The 16,691-nt window shown below is 47.6% G+C and overlaps 1 protein-coding gene across 8 annotated transcripts in view; it reads right to left on the reverse strand.

The window, feature by feature from the left end:
• Nucleotides 1-43: 43 nt before the first annotated feature.
• The window catches only part of RAB3IL1 (RAB3A interacting protein like 1), a 41,475-nt gene continuing 24,827 nt past the window's right edge, over nucleotides 44-16,691 (reverse strand). The window contains exons 13-15 of one of the 8 annotated variants that reach the window (XR_014228764.1): nucleotides 16,198-16,420; nucleotides 8,629-9,074; nucleotides 556-6,422 (exon numbers count right to left, since the gene is read on the reverse strand). The gene's annotated coding sequence lies outside the window, so the exon portion shown is untranslated. Of the gene's footprint in view, nucleotides 6,423-6,988; nucleotides 7,151-8,628; nucleotides 16,451-16,691 lie in introns of those variants that run through there. The other 7 variants (XR_014228765.1, XR_014228766.1, XR_014228767.1 and 4 more) reach the window with 7 other exon arrangements.

The raw sequence follows: 16,691 nt of genomic DNA on the forward strand, positions 1-16,691 counted from the left end.
TTAGGCTTTAGTGAGTATTTACAACCCGAGGACACCCCAGTCAGCTTATGCCTCTTTCCTCTCTTTCCCGTGTTTGTGTAAAAGAGGAGCTCAGCCAAGTTTAATTTGTTATCAAGGAAAAAAATAACGCAGTCCCATCACAGCAGGGAGCTCGGGTGGGCTGCGATGCCCGCCTGCAGGAATCGCATCCCATGGGGACCGGCAGCTGCCGTACCGTGATGGGGCTTTCAGCCCAGCCCAGAGCCCCGCTGTTGGGCTCCCTCCTTTCTCTCCCTCCTATCTTTCTCTAATCATAGCATCGCTTTAGTAAAAGTTGTGATACTGACCCTGCACAACTAACGTCTAACCACCTCTCAGCAGGGTTAATATAGCTGTATTTTTATGACCAACCCCTATTTCCAGGGGTCTGCGGAAGATCTTCGGGCTTAAACAGCAAAATGTCTCCTTTAGGAGGGGGGTCTATTTTCTCTCTAATGAGCAACAGGTCTGGCACAGCATTATGGTTGTCAGTAACTTACACAAAAGACCAAAATAAGTCACACAAGCAAAACTTACTGATTGCTCACGAGTGCTCCGGTGTAACCACAAACGGTCTTTTCAGCAGAGCAGTTCGGCAGCGTGCCGCAAAAACACGCGGTTCTGCCTGTCTGCACACGCCTGGCAGAAACCAAGCCTCCTTCTGCTTGTCAGAGGCCAGGAGCAATGGCACCGTTTGCCCTTCCCTTGGGAACAATCAGCGAAGAAAATGAGTTCTCCCTGCAAAAGGAGCTGCCCAACCGTTTCGCCTGGCTCCCAGGTCCTTCGGGGAGGCAGCTGAAAACAGAATGGACCAGGCTGTGCTGGTGATAAGAAACCTTCTCTAGAACCCTCTTACAAGTTGGCTAAAACTCTATTTTCTGCCCAACACCTAATTACCAAAATCCATGAATGGCTTATCAGGAGATATGGTTGAACAGCTTCCAGGTGCTTCTCCAACAGGCAACCTGATCCCAAATAAATCAAGGGCTTTAGATTCAGTTGTAATACAACAGAAGAGACATAGTCTTTAGTTTATGATAAAGGGCCACGGTTTCAAAAGCAGTCTCCGGTTCCAACAGCTATCTCATTGCTGACTCAAAACACCCAATAGGGCTACTCTAGTTATTAGGCAATGATTATTTTACTTTGCTCAGCTCTGAAACTGGATCCTCTCTAGCAAATCCTTGAATGCTAACAGAGTCGCACAACATCAGCAAGGTTCTTTGTGAACAAAGACAACTCCAGGACTGCTGCCAGCCACTTAAAAAAAAAAATTTCCCCCTCTTTGGAAATGAGATTATTTCTTTGCTTACAGACGGGAAATTCATAGGCAGGACTGCAACTTAACCTAGCTAGTAATAGTTAAGGTTTGTAGAGGGCTTATTTTGGTGTTCTTGCCCACCCCTAAGCTAGCAAGACCTGAGTGACCGCTGTGAATGGTTAGGTTGAAAAGCTACCGTCTCCGGGGTGTCTGAAGCTTGAATCGACTTTGAGCAAATTTTATAGTTGATTTCTAATAGCATAAACAATAACGTCCTTCTGGATGCTGTAATTTCCCAGACAGGTAGTAACGAGCTAGCCTGGAATTGTGGCTAACATTGTTAAGACTGCCTTAATATCTGCATCTCTTTCTGACTCCTTGAGTGTATCTCACTGTCTCTGCTCCAGCAAGGGTGACCACAAGCACACAGTAGCATCAGCCGTGCAATCTGTTAAATATTCAGCTTGCTTTTCTGACAGTTCATATTTTTCTACCCCTCCAGTTCTTACTTTCCAGAGCAAATATTTTCTCAATAGAGATGCCTCTTCCTCCTTAGCGCTCTTAGTCCCCTCTTCTCTCTCTTACCTTTCTTCTTGGGAAACTGTTTGCTTTTCAACACCTATAGAAACTGCAGAAAACTGGTAGCTCAGCCTAGGTAAATAGTCCTGATTTAGCAGCTTGGCTTCCTTCTTGCCACTGACCCGTCTACTGGAAGGACTGTTTTCCTGCTAAAAACCCAAAGTGCTGCCAACACAACAGCCTGGCCTAACAGGAGACAGCAGCTGCTACTGATGATGGCTGAAAGAACTTGAAACGTTCAAGGAGAGCAACCACGTTGCAATGATCTGCAGAAGGAAAGACCAGATCTTAGGCAAATGGGTGATTTTTTTCCCCAAGACCTTAGCACAAGACACCAAAAGGAAGAAAGGGGGGACAGGAGAGGTCTTGATATTAACTCTTCCTCAGCTACTTGCTTCTTTCAGACTCTCGAAAAATTCCCTTTTCATGAAAAATGTTCAGTTGCTCAAATCCAGAAATAAAAACTGTGCAATGTTACAGTCAGAACCGATTTCCAAGTGTCATGCATCGTCCTTGCTATTGCAAGAGAAAAAGGTCTGTCCTGCAAAGAACAGGTCACCAACCCTTTGTAACTAGCCGTGTATTTTTCTTATTCATTGAGCTTATGGGTGCAAAAAGTTTGTCTGGTCCAAATGTAAGATGTTGGTTACTTTTTCAGGCAAAGCCCCTCTGGCTTATATAGTTTCTTCCCCTCCCTCCAAAAAATCCCAGCCCTCTATCTTGGGAGTCAAGCTGTTTCGTATGTGCCTTGATATATAAGTAAGTTCTCCATCCTTTAACTGGAGCAGGTCAAACAGATTCCTGACAAAGAGCCCTGGAAGTCTGGAGCAATCTGCTTTGTTATAATTTTAAGTAGCACCAAAGTGTGACCAGGTTTACAGAAGATGTTGCAGAGGTTTCAGTAAAACTGCAAGCTTAGGTGGATCTAAAGTTCACATGACTTTGCTTGGCTTTGTCTCCAACCTGGGCAAAATGCAGCAATCGATCACAGATGAGCTTCCTTTTGCAGGTTACAATTAGCCATCAAAATGGTTCAAACACAGAAATTTAAGTACAGTTTTGCCCAGCTTTCTGAGGACCGTCACTGACTAGTTTCTCTGAAAATAATGAGGTGAAATCTTATACGCTTTCTCTTTTGATAAAGGTCATTCAGTCGCACTGTAATGAGACACAAACACACACAAAAACATAATCTGTAAAACATGCTGGGAGCCTGCCAGGGTTTATTTAACCCAGCTAAACGACATCATTGGCTACATGAGCGCTTGGCAACGGAGAGAGGCCACGAGTTGGAAACACAGAGTTTGTTTCAGGGCAGATAATAAAACAATAGGCAGGAAAGGGCTGGCTTTGCTTCTCTTCAGTCACTTGTTAGCAGGGACTGGCGTAGGAGCTGGAGGACCAGGACGGTCAAAGACAGTTGGCAGAGAAAGGCATTAACTGAAGCAAGTGCAGCAAAGGCAAGAGAAGCCTCTGGGCAGGAGAGAGATGGGGATGTGTTTTGGGAGAAGTACAGAGATGGGAGAAATGTGGGAAGGGAACCGGCTGGGGAGGGATGCATGAGAGAGTGGGAGAAAAAACCACCAAGGCCATGGAGAGAGAAGAAAAAGCAACTTGAAACCAGGCGTCCTGCATTCTCCCATTCATTGCTAGTGACTGCCTGGATGACAGCTTATGTTGGAGACACAGTGCAAGAAAGGGCTCAAAGGAGACGGCAGAGGCTGGCAACATCACTAGGCAGCTCGTGGTGAGCTGGACCTTGCATTGAGCTCGCCCTCCTCCAGCTCTGAGAGCAGGGACAGCACAGGGGTAACCCAGACGGTGCCCTTCAATAGTGCCTTTCAGTCCCCTGCAAAGCACGTGCTTCTCCTGCACTCCAGCTAAAGCAGGTTAAAGCTGTAGCCTAGACCTTCAGCAAGAAAAATTAACTCCACTGAAGGCCATGGGTCTGTGCCAGCTTTGTGAACTAACATGAAACTAGCCCCGTGTTTCCAGGCAGAGGCACAATGGGAATTAGGGGATTTAAACACTGAGATTTTTCCTTTAAGCATGGATTTGAGGAGTCTAAGATCCCAACTGATTACTGAAATAGGGCTTGGGAGGCTCAGAGCACCAGCAAAGCTTCATCAGGACGTATCTCCAGGCACCATCACTCCTTGTGGCGGGGCTGATCACACTGGCTGGATTTTAGGTCTTTGTTAGGGCAAAGACATCCTTTTCTTTCTGTAACAAGCTGCCATGTCCTAGCCATGGCCTCTTCTAAGTAGATGCTTTCCTAAGAAAGCCTTCCTAACAGAGCCCTAACATTTCAAATGTTCTCTAGGAGTTGTTAAAACATCAAAACCACATTCCGTACAGCTCCTGATTATTTAATTCTTAAAAATAAATACTTCAGTAACTCAAAAAGAACAATTTCTTTCTTGTGTATTCTACTGCTCAATAAAATCATAACTATTTGTTGACCATAAAATGCTTTATGTGCTTTTTTCAGTCACATCCAGAGCCACTGCAGTGCTCGAAGGACCTGCCTCCTCTCGCAGCACCTTCTGCAATACCAACCCACTAGCAGGTAGCATGGAGAAGCCAACTAAGCCAGCTGGGACATTTCTAGGGCGTGACTGTCACCATCCAGGTCTGGCACCGAGGTCAAGAGCATATGTTCAAATTCAGGATACTTAAAGGGTCAGGGTAGGATTTGGCATAAAGGGTGATTCAAGTCTGAATTTCAGCTTTAGTCTTGCAACTGCTGTTCTTACCAGTTCACAATCAGATCCCAGACCAAGAGCTACAAGAACGCTGTGGAAGCAAACTCTAGAAAAGGATTTGGCATCAGATTTGCTGATTATGGCTTCCCTTGTTTTTCCTAACTATGTTTTTTTCATAGAGGAGCTGCAGGTCCTCTATATAAAGGTCTTTTTTCCACTCCACAGGGTGAAATTAGTGAAATTACTTTTATAGCATTGATTTTTATAGTATAATAGACAGATTTCTTTATCATTCTTCACAAAGCTCAGAAACAGTGGTGGTGCTTACCCTCATCTTGGGAACAAACACCAAAGAAAAGGAGACCTTCCTGTAAAAACATTTGCCTGGCCGTTTGGGGAGGCATCTGACAACAAAACTGACGTGAAAACTTCCATAAAAGCTCCTTACAAGTTGTCTAGACCTCAATTTTCTGCCCATTCATGGCTTATCCAGAGGTGGGGTAAGCAGCTTGCAGCAGCTTTCCTAACCGACAGCTTGATCCAATGCTTCGGTGGGCTTTAGGTCCACACCATCAGTGGGCTTTAGGTCAGCCCAGAGGCTTTGACAGAACCGTGAGACTGTTAGGTCTTGCAAATAAACCCTTTGAACCGTATCACCAGATAGCGGAGCACACAACAATGGAGAGAGGCTGCGAGTGGGAAGCGCATAGGCTGTCCTAGGTTAGGCGACAAAACGATCGTCGGGGAAGGCCAGTCAATGCTTATCTGTTACCTTAAACCAATACTACAGTTTTCCAGAGTACACATTAATTGCTTCATAGGTAAACTCATTCTGCACAAAGTACTCTATGAGAAGTCATAGAATTCAAAACAGAAAATGACCCTACCTTGCCCCATTATTAGGACTTCTATTTGATCCTAGATTAAACACATTCCCCTAATACAAACACAGGGAGCTCTTACACAAAAATAAACTGTTACAAATTGATATATCACCTGGCTTTCTTCCCTGGGAGTACAACTCTTCCCAGAACCTCTGAGCATCCCAACACAACATGGCTTGAAGGGGAACAAGGACCTGATAGTCCTGAGTTCACATTCTGGATTAAGATGCCTACGCTCCAGCCACATCTCACAGCCATACCTAAACATTCCCTGCTCTTACAGAGGGCTTGTACCTCTGCTGGGAATCCACAGGCATTAGCTGAAATGCTCGCCACTTTTTCAAGTTTTATCCTCCATAAGCTTAGGCTCAGCTTACCCGAAGTCCAGCTCATCCCTCAGCTGTGAACTTGGGAAACGCATTGCCCCTGTGAACCCAGTAGTACAAGTGGCTGGGTTGGCTGCTTTGGTTTTTTTTAAATTTATCTGACTTTAGGTGCCAGTAAGTTGTGACAGACTAAACTTTCTGTGGACTAGTTGAAATTAAGACTTTTCAATTCCCTCCCTCCCTTGGAATTAGCACATGCCTGGTAAGGAATCCAAGGCATGAAATCAACATAAAATGCACCTAATATTCTTATGTTAAAAACTTATACGCAAGGCATCGAGCTCATCAGTTCCAACTCTATTTTAAGTTACTTAATGGCCTAAAAACAGAGATTTATGATTGGCAAGATCTATAAAGAAGCCTTAATCCATGAGCAACATTGCTTTAAAAAAAAAATCTGGTTTACTTACTCTGCAATGGCTCAATTCCAGGTGTCTCGGGGAACTGTATGTTTCACAACATACCTAGTATGTGGCATCAACGTGATAAGAAAGGTGTTCGTGGTGCTCGTACACACGGTTTTCACCCAGATAGTGCAGGAAGGTACGATGTCACACAGCTCCTTCCTCGCAACAGGGTTTCTAAAATTCTGTTCAGAAAAGGCAAGGACAAGTTCAGCCTCTGAAGAAACTCAATTTTTAGTTCAGCATTTGTGCTGGGGTTATATCATATTAACACATATTTTCTTGGGCAGCTTGAAAATCTGTCTGAAATCATCAAACATAATATAGACACATTTCCATAGTGCGTCCTACTTATACTGTCCCTCTCTCCTGGCTGTTTTGCAGTTTCTACAGAATAGGTTACAGGTGAGGTTGCTAGCTTCTTGTAAGGCAAATATTTCATTCACATTTCCAGACAGAGAATCATCATTTGTCTGAAAACCATCTTAAGAATAGTATTAAGGGAATAATACAGAATTCCAGAATTCAAAAGCAAGCTGGGAGGCGGATCACTCCCCTGTGGCAACCCTAACACTGTCCTGGGACAGATCTATTTAACACAACATGGTTTTGCTTTGCATAGCAGGGTGCACACCACTTCCAGCATCCCAGAAATTCTGCCATTCGAGCATACTAAGGTCTGAATCAAGATGTCATTCCTCTTCTTCAGGAAGACATTAAGATCCTCCATGATCCCCAGACACATCAGTTGTTTAACAGTCTGAAGTCACTTTCTGCTGTGTGCGTTTTCAGAAGCACCACGATCCCCAGCCGCCGCAGGAATCCAGCGGTTCAGCTGGAGGGAGTCACCATCTAAGCCAGGAGCTTAGCCAGGAAGGTCAAGCAAGATGCACGAGGAACATTTTGCAGAATTCTGACGAGACAGGCAAGAGGAGGGAAGAGAAGGCAAGAGAAGACGACAAGAGAAGACAAGAGAATTCAGTGATGAATTGACTTTCATGGTAATGAGTGCTGCATGTTGACAGATACATAAAATCAAACCATAAAATCAAGATGTTCCCACTTTTTACCTTCAGTCAATGTTTTTTCTAGACTCAGTGAGAGAATGGACTCCCTGTCAATCAGGCATTAGATTCAAAGCCTCCTCTAGTCACTGAACAAGTTCTGGATTACGGTTTTGTATTGAAATGCTGTTCCCAGCACCCCAGGGAGACAAACTGTCCATCAGCCTGCTGCAGAATTAGACAGCATGTGTATCCATTGCAGATGTCTGGTGAGAAGCCCAGTTTTGTTGGAGAAATACTTGCAGGAGCTCACAGTAACTTCTGTTGCATTTCTTGATCAGAATTAGCCAGTCAGTTTGGAGGAAACGTGGGGGGTTTTTTTAGCCTGGGGTTAGTTGTGAGCTCCCAAAAGATAAGGGTACCCAGTACTCGAGATGCTAACATGAACGACAATATCCTGCTACAAAGACATTATTCTTAGGCTGTACCTATACCTGGGGACTCCACCCAAGTCAGCAAGCTGTGTTATAAATAAAGGGGCTATCTAACCCCTGTGGAGGTTGCTTGGTTGCAAATATAAGGAGCTCCACTGGTGTGAATGATGACCATTTTCGTAAATACCCCAGGTTTTTGTAACAGAGCTCTACCACCCACTCCGAACAACTGTTTGCATCTCAAGCGCAGGCTACTCAGGTCAAGTCAAGGAAGCCAAGGGAAGCTCAGCAGAAACCCAAGACTCTCAAGAAATGAGGGGCTCAATGAGATGGATCCTCACGTAGAAGCACCACCCTTGCCTGAAGCATCGTTCTTAGCACAATTAGACAACTATGCAACTTATTGGCCAGGTGCTGAATTTGTATATGACAACGAGAAGATTAATCACAGTAATTGCTTGTGATTGCACCCATCCTAGTTGAAATGGGTGCGGCCAGTTTACTTGTCTGATTAATTTAGTTGACTTTGATTAACTTGCGCTCAGATCTGCACCCTGTTTCATTAAGCAGTGACCCATTTTATATAAAACATAGGAACCACTTTCTCTTCTGTGATTTTTTTCCCTTATTTTGGTAGTGACCAGCACAAAGCCAGAGCCCACGTGCATGGGTCTAATTACAAAGAATGCCTGACAGTCTTTGGGTCCAGCCCAGATCAACCTGCTTCCCTGGGAGTCTTCATGGGTTTCATGTCAGCCCTTGGCTGTGCCATTTCACCGCCCTTCTACCAGAAGTCTATATAGCAGCTTCTGAAATCGGTTCAGGTCTCTTCTGTGCCAAACAACACCCTGGATCAGGAAAGCACCTCCGGTGAAGAGATCTGTGAGTGATTTTGGGAGTCACTGCTTATGGAGAGGTAAAAGTGTCAGCTGAGACCAGAAGAACATGCTTACCTGAAAATTTGGTTTCTGAATCTGCAGAAGATGCTGTTGATTTCTCAGCTGGAGCCAGTTCCTCCTTCTGCCTGGTCCTATAAGCATCTCCAGATAAATCACTCTGAGTTGTTGTCCTTTGCAAGTCAACAGACCTTTAGGCCATCCTCATGACCCCAAACAGCCCTAAGCAGCAAAGCCTGTTCTTCACCATCAGCCGGGAGGGTGGGAAATAAAGTGTGACCATAAATGAAGGTGTTGCTGCCAATACCAATTCCAATCCCTTGCTCATTCTTCTCTCCCAATCATGCTGAACCTCACAAAATGCTAAAATTAAACATCTGACCCGGGAAAGGTATGTAACTGAAATGCAATCCAACATCACTAGAGGGCAAGGCATCATCAGGATGACTTTAAAACTACAGTGTTCGTTGCAGCATTCCAGCATCATGACTCCTTTCACATCCCTGCAAAAAATCAACAATTTGCTTAAGAACAAAACGTCTGGGCTTGAATGTTGGAGCACGAGATTCTGTCCCTCACCTTGGGCAAGTCAGGAACTAGATAATCTTTAAACGTGCCTTCCAACCCAAGCGATTCTATGACTCTATGAACATTTCTGTCTGCGTAACTGAAAATCCATAAATAAAAAGCACAGAGATGTTGCATCGGTCTGCTCTGTGATGCGCAAAGGAATCGCACGCAAAATGGGGGACAGAGATTAAGAGGCCATTTCCTTCCCGCAATGCCTCTGTAGCCGCCTCTAAGCAGAAAGGGGCAATTTTCAAGGTCTCTATTGAAATATTTTGTAAATGTACCTAAGTTTCAAAAAGGCTCTCACAGACGTGGTGTTGTTAAGGCAGTGAGAATCATAGAATCATTAAGGTTGGAAAAGACTGCCGAGATCATCGAGTCCAGCCGTTAACCTGCTGCCAGGTCCACCTCTAAACCACAGTGTGATAGCACACGTGCTGCAGTAAGAGGGTTTAAGATATTTGTGCATTTTGAATGTGGAAAGCCAGGCTTTTAAAATCAGCATAATGAAGAGAAGCTAGTGACACCACTGCTGACAACAGCAAAATTACCTCTGGGTTTTCATAACTCGGTTGGATAAGGCACTGACCGGCCTGACCTAACTCAAATGTAGCCCGGCTACGAGCAGGGAGCAGAACTAAATTACCTCCAGAGTTTTCTTCCCTCTGTGCAAATATCCTGTGATATTTGCATTGCACGTGAAATGAAAGAACCATCTGCTGCAAAGGAGGTAAGTTTTACCCCGTCACTCAGGGATGGACCCCGGAGCACCAGCCCAAGGCAAACCAGTTGGAGGACTCTGAGCCACAGGGAAACTCTCAAATCTTCACAGAGTCACTGAGGATTTTCAAGAGCTTGTCGTAGCGTCTGATGTGTCTAAATTAGTTGTCACGCCAGGAGTCCCTTTGCAAACCAGGAGTGAAGTATCACTAAACCCGTGGATGTGCAATGGTCTGGCCAGAAGAACGGGGAGCTGCAAAGACAACCTAAACTGGAGGTTAAACATGAGGTCTTCTCCCAGGCACATGAATATCATTTCAGTGCTAGATGAACAAGAGTTGGTCCTCCTGTCCCCTCTGTTAGCGTTCCTAGTGTAGAAGTAGATGAGTCTTTAGGCTTAGTGCAAGCCAGAGCTGTCAGGCTTTTTGGGTGGTCCCAACACTTCCCCTGCCCAAAACCACTCTTGTCATCCACTCGTGGGACCATTAGACACTGCTGCAATTCCCACCGAAACATTATTTGTCAAGGCTACTGCACTGCAGTCAGTTTGACTGAAAGCTGGGGTTAGTGCTTCATTCCTTATCGTTTTTGGCAGCTGGCATTCAGCAGGTGGCCTGACAAAGGGGAAGGTCATCAAAGGCAATGGACAAGGCACCTCTTCCAGCCCCGGCTGCAATTCTGATGCAGAAAGAGCAAAAGTGTCTTTCAACCGTGACTGACATACACGTCCATTGGCATGAGGCATCTTAAATTGACTCTAAGGTGATTAACAGGGCAGAATTAGCACAATGAGCCAGGGGAATTAAGGGCAAGGAGCTGTCCTTGAGCCAATACCATGTCTACATCTGCCAGAGGAAAACCTGCAGTCCCAGAACTCAACTGGAAGCATAAATAGGAAACATTAACAAAGTCTCTGGTATTGTACATTGAATTAAAAAGCTCATGAGGTTCTGCGTGCCCACGTGAATGTCACCAAAAGCTCTCTAAGTAGGACAGGAACAAGTGCTAGAGTTTTCACTGCAAAGCTTTCTAGGGACCACCTGCAACATCTCTTTCAGCTTCCTTCTCACAGCTCCCCTCTCTGAGACAGTCCCATGGGGAGCTGGTTTGGGGCTTACTGCTACTCCTGCACAAATTGCTGCAAACCACTTTTCCGTCACTGAAGTTACTGGTAAGTAACCAGACATGTACCCGTGACTCAATTTTCCTGTTCTGCTAACCCAGCTTGATCTCTTCTCCTACAAAGGGAATCACTTCAAGTTCAACCTGGCCAAAAGAAAGCTAAGAATTACCTTTTTCTTCCCAAACTTCCCCTGCCCTCTGCTCCATCGTGCTCGCTGGGGCTAACACAGCTCCTGAGCCAAGGCATCACTGTCAGCTCAGATTTGCCCTTCTTCCCCTCACATCCAGCCCACAACGAGACCTAGTCTCATTTTCTCCACATTCTCTTTCCCTTCTAATCCACCCCCAAATGAGCTCTTTCACTTCTCTCTTCTTCAGGTTGTGCACTGCACACCTGCCATCTCACCAGTGAATTCCTACCGCGCTATGAATTCTCCCACCACCTCCCATCACACCAGCGATCCGGCACAAGTTCCCCTCCAAGAGCGTAGGCCACTCCGTCTTGCTGCTTCTCTCTGATTTCGTCTCCTTTCACGTTCCCTCTCTTGCCTCCTGACACTGCCCACTAAATACCCTATTTAAAGCTTTCCCTGTTCTTCACCTCAATGCCTTCTGCCACACCGTGTGCCCGGATCCCCCGTGATGGAGGGACCCACAGAATATACTATTGCTTGATAAGTGGGGAGGGGTTGGTCTCTTTGGACACCTCCTGTCAAGAGGATGCTGAAGACCCTTTGCTGCACAGCCAAGCTCCGTGGTGCACAGGCTTTGCAGCTGCTTTACCACAGTTCCCTGTGGCACACATCAGCTCTTCTAGAAGGGACCTCACTGTCCACCGAGCCCTGTCCACTTGCCCTCAACACAAAGTAGGTAATGGCACGCTTTAGCCTTCTGCTTGACCTAGCCCCCAGCAACAGGCATGCAACTACAGCGTTTCACTGGCGACCAAAATTTGAAGGGTATCATTACAGCCAAAGTAAGCAGGGCTAGAAGGCATCTTGCTCTCCATCCAACTCATCTCTTGCAAACGGGAATTACCCCACTGGGGGCCTGTTCTGGCTCCTGATAATCCTGCGAATATTATGTAAACCAGCACAAAGTCCATCTGCCTTAACAGGTTGGCTAAAGTCAACCTTTCAGCTCCTTTCAGCTCAGCCCAATAACCCTTGCACAAACATGGAAATATTGACATGATAAATAGCAAAAACGACCTCCTGGCTTCCAGCGGCAGTGGCACCACAGGGAGTGCTCCTATAAGGAACGTGTTGCCTTGGCAGAGCTGACCAGCCCCAGCCCTCAGCGCCACATGCACATTTAGAGTTGTGCCAGGACATTGACTTCTTCCTGGCAAGGCCACGATCCCCAAATTTCTGAAATTACTGGAATTTCCCCCCCGGCTGATATCGTGTTGTCTATTCTGCAGTAATCCTCACTGGTTTGATACATTTGTCATAAAAGAAGGTCGCTAGTCATCACGAAAGCTTTGATATAGCTGACTCTTTTGAGGCCGTCTGCTTACTTCTTCCCTTCTTGTCTGCACCCGAAGCAAACAAAAAAATCTTCCATTTGTTGGTTCCTGGAAACACACAGCTCTCTGCACAGTCGATCAGGCTGTCCTGACATGCACAACGACAGCCTGATTTACAGCCCTGTGCAAACCTTGAGTAACTTTGAAGGCAGGGTGAAGGACAGGACCAGCAGACCCAGGGAATTGCCACGAGCAACCAAATCGCTAGGTCCCTTATCCTGGTTTCTCTCTTCTTGCCATTCAAAGTCTGCTAGATTCTGCACTTAAACATGTATTAACATCTAAATACCTAAAAGCACCTCATTGTGCACAGTAACGCCCATCAGAGACATAAAATATCCCTGTTCTGTTCCAAACCCAAGCTCTTTTGCAGGCCAGGTTAAAATGCCTCATTCTGGACCTGCAGACCCTTCTCCCAGCCGTGAACACAGGCACAAATGCTCAGAGCCCCACATATAAGCAGACCAAATATATCAAGCATACCTATACACCTTATCACTCCTACTAGGGCTCTAGATAGCAGCTGTCCTAAACGGTGCACCCCAAATATTCACCTCGTGGTGGAAACTAATCATCTCCCAGTTAGACAGATGGGGAAAGTGAAGCTCCAAGACATGCGGCTGAACTGATACCACCTGGGATAATCTACTCGAGAACTGGTGTAGGAAAAAACCACAGGAAGATTGCTGGTCCCTTTTGCTGTAACTGCCAGGCTATTCGTGTTGTGGTGCCACACCAAAATGCCTCACGTCCTGCGAATGTGGTTATTGGCAATACCAACAAACACCAGGGGCTGCCGACGAAGATGCCGGCGGCCCAACGGACGTACTATCGAGCTACGTGTACATTCGCCCTGGTGCATCTATATATCTATAGTACTCCTACACAACATCATTACTTAAGTTGGCCAAGCCTCTCTGCATGGATCGTCACAGGGACGACTGAGGACCGCTGTCCTTCACAGCATACCCTTCTCTGGTCCTACAGTTCCTAGGGCATCTCCAGGGCAAACAGGCAGTCCATTCCCACTTGCCCTTTCCCTCATCAGCTCCAAGAAGAGATCAAGGTCGCACACACGTGCTTTTCTGCTTACAGAGCATGAGAAAGCAAGGGGGGATTGCACAAAGGCTGATTTATGGACACGGAACCCCAGCCCTGATATAAAACCATGCCTTTATGCCTTATGGCAGGGGAAAAAGGATTTAGGAGGGAGAGAGGAAGAAAAACAAAATCCTCTGCGATCGTTTTGCTCGTTGTCCTTCAAGCAAGTCAAACGCATCTGCAAAGGCAGATGTTTGAGCTACCATCCCTTTGAAGCTCTTTTTTGGCCCAGGACAGGCTAGCAGGCCCTACGTTGCGGGGCAAATGGGCGCAAGGAGAAATGCTGTTCATACAGCAGCGTGTACAAGAGGACCCAGAGACTGTTCAAAGGACATGGAGAGGGTCTGGCAACTGGAGCGTGGTTTATTTCTCAGAGGGAAAACAGCAGGAAAGCTCTGGTGGGAGAGGTGGGCAGACGGGGATAAGGGATAGGGCTGATGTCTTCTCAGGCCATAGAAGCTTAGGAGCCAACCTCGTGTTTCAGCTCCCAGCTGCAGGCAGGTTTCCGAACAGCAATCCCCGCTGACTCCAGCGAGGACGTTACACCTACAGACCCAGACAGAGCAAACCATTCACAGTCTCTCACCTGGCCGTCCTCATTGCTTGGCAACGTTCCTCAGGCTTAACCTTAACGAAATCCAAATCCTTCCTTTCCGTTCCACGTCCCAGGCTTACCCTCCCGTTGCCTAAGGAGAGCGGCACCCACCTAACACCAATTGCCATGGCCAGCAGCGGAGGAAGGCTGCAGAAATACACCTGCCCAGAGGCTGCAGAGGACAGGGCAGCCCGGTGTGATGCCTTCACAGAGGCAGGAGGAGAAGCAAAGTGGGAGCCTGGGGATGCTCCGTTCTCGCAGGGCGGACAGGGCGGGAGGACAGGCCCTGCCTGGTCTGCCTGTGCCCTCTTGTGGGTGCCTGGCCATGCTGCACAGGGTCGGAGCAAACCTCCAGCGAAAAAGAGAGGCAACTCTTGCAAAGAACGAAGATTCCTGTATTACTTTATAATACAGACTCTGTAGGATGCTAAAAAAAAATATTCAAATTGATATCCCACTCTGGAGACAGCTCTCAATTCAAAATTTAGCTGCGTAACGCAGCTGAGGAGCTGAAAAGCCCAAAGCCGCTTTACAGTCACCTGAGCACAGCCCACACCGGAGCCACCAGGGAAGGGACACGCAGACACAGCTTTGAGTTCGGCAGGAGGGCAGCCCTTCTGATCACTCCATCCTATCTGCTGTTGGCTGCCTGCCATCTCCTCCTTGAAGCCCCTATCCATCCATCCATCCATCCATCCATCCATCCATCCATCCATCCAGGGGAATGGTCTGGCTCTCCTGGCAGCTCCCCTCCGCTCACACCCCTGCTCTGGCACGGAGGGCACGAGCAGGACGGGCAGACACCGCCGGCTCCGTTCCTGCTTTGCGAGAGCCACTTGGTTTCCTTCTCCATGCCCCGATGACTTGTCCTATAAAATAGTAACACCATTTGAAAAATAACATCATTTTAGAAAAAGGCAGAGGACCTTTGGGTAAGCTGTTATCTGTTGGGGTTCTCCACATCCCAGGGGTGGCAGCCCCTTCCTCTGGGCACTTGTCGAAACTGAGCCGCCTCCAGTGCCGTCGCTCCCTCCCACAATGGCAGATGCCAGCGAGTGCGAATCCAGCCAAGGAAAATTTTACGCACCCTCACTGACCAGGAAAATCCGAGAGCAGCAGCGAGGGACCACTCATCCCATCGGAGGGAGGCAATGCCCACATTTACACGGCAATGGAAAGGGATGACAGGGAGATTTGGGGGCCCGGCTAAGAGCGACTCCGGGCGCTCTGGGTAGGGAGGATACAGGACCACAGCTCCTGGCTTTAAACACAGCGCGGAGAAGGTCGTGGCGATGTTTCTGTCACACTGAGCGCCAGTGACTGGGTCTCAGGGTTGCACGCCAACAGGAAAAACAGCGAAGGCCTGACCACCCTGCATCAAGCACAAACCCAGAGGAAGGCCATGGGGGCTCAGCGGTTCGTTGCCCCACGCTGGGGAGAACCCCAGCACCGCGCACTCACCCTGGGGTGAGACACAAGGTTCCCTGGGGCCAGTCTTTCTCTCCCTCATCCTCATGCAAGTTTACCTTTACTGGAAAGAGCAGCCCCAGGTCCCAGAACCACTACTACCATGAGGTCTAATGCTGTTTTCTGCTCTGGCATTCATTTCTGTTGCATTTCCCAAAGGTCTTTGATGTTTTGCCTTTTCCCCTCCACTGCCATCACCAAGAGATGATGACAAGAGATCTTCCATGTTAACGTCCACAGCTAAAGGCAGGAGAGCAAATGATTTTAGCGAAGCCAGAGCGACCCAGCTTCCCAACCTGCAGAGTCTGAGAGCTGCTGTGGCGGCAGGGCCGGCGCACGCTGCGCCCAGCACCAGCGGGCATCGCTGCCTTCTGCTTGCCTCTGCTGTGGCACGGAGAGCTGCACATGGGCTGGGGCCGGGGAGACGCCTTTAAAGGACAAGGAAGGGCCTGCAGGAGCTGGATCTACCAAGGAAAGGCAGCTGTTTTCAAACCAAGTTGCAGCTAAAAGCAGGGTGAATTACCTGAACAGCAGGAGCAAGTTCAGTCCCCAGTGCTGCTAAGCTCATGCTTGCCAGCTCCTGCCTTTGCGTCCAAAGCCCCGGGCGCCCGTGCAGCCAAGGGAAGACCTGCCAAAGAGTCCCTGATCCAAAAGCCTCCAGAAAAGAGAAACGTTCGCTCTGCACCACGAAGGGACCATTGGCACTGGCAGCTTCTGAAAGGTTCCCACCACAGTACTGCCTCCACCTGATAAGGAAAGCAGGAGACTGCTCAGCCCTGCAAGGAGAGGAGGAGGAAGATCCTTGAATTAACCAGCCTTCGGGACGGGCAGCGTTATCCCACGCAATGCTTCGAGCCGGTAAACTGAACCGGACCACGGCTGAGCTGGGAGAGACCTCAGCCTCGCTCAGCGAGAACCACGCAGGCCTGCCTTGTCACGAGAAAAACCTGGGATAAAACTCTCTTTGCTGCCAAACCACTGTCCCTGGGTCCCTGGCGAAGTCAGGGAGCAGCCAGC

This window comes from Platalea leucorodia (assembly GCF_965183815.1).
Source record: "Platalea leucorodia genome assembly, chromosome: 7".
Classification (NCBI taxonomy): domain Eukaryota; kingdom Metazoa; phylum Chordata; class Aves; order Pelecaniformes; family Threskiornithidae; genus Platalea; species Platalea leucorodia.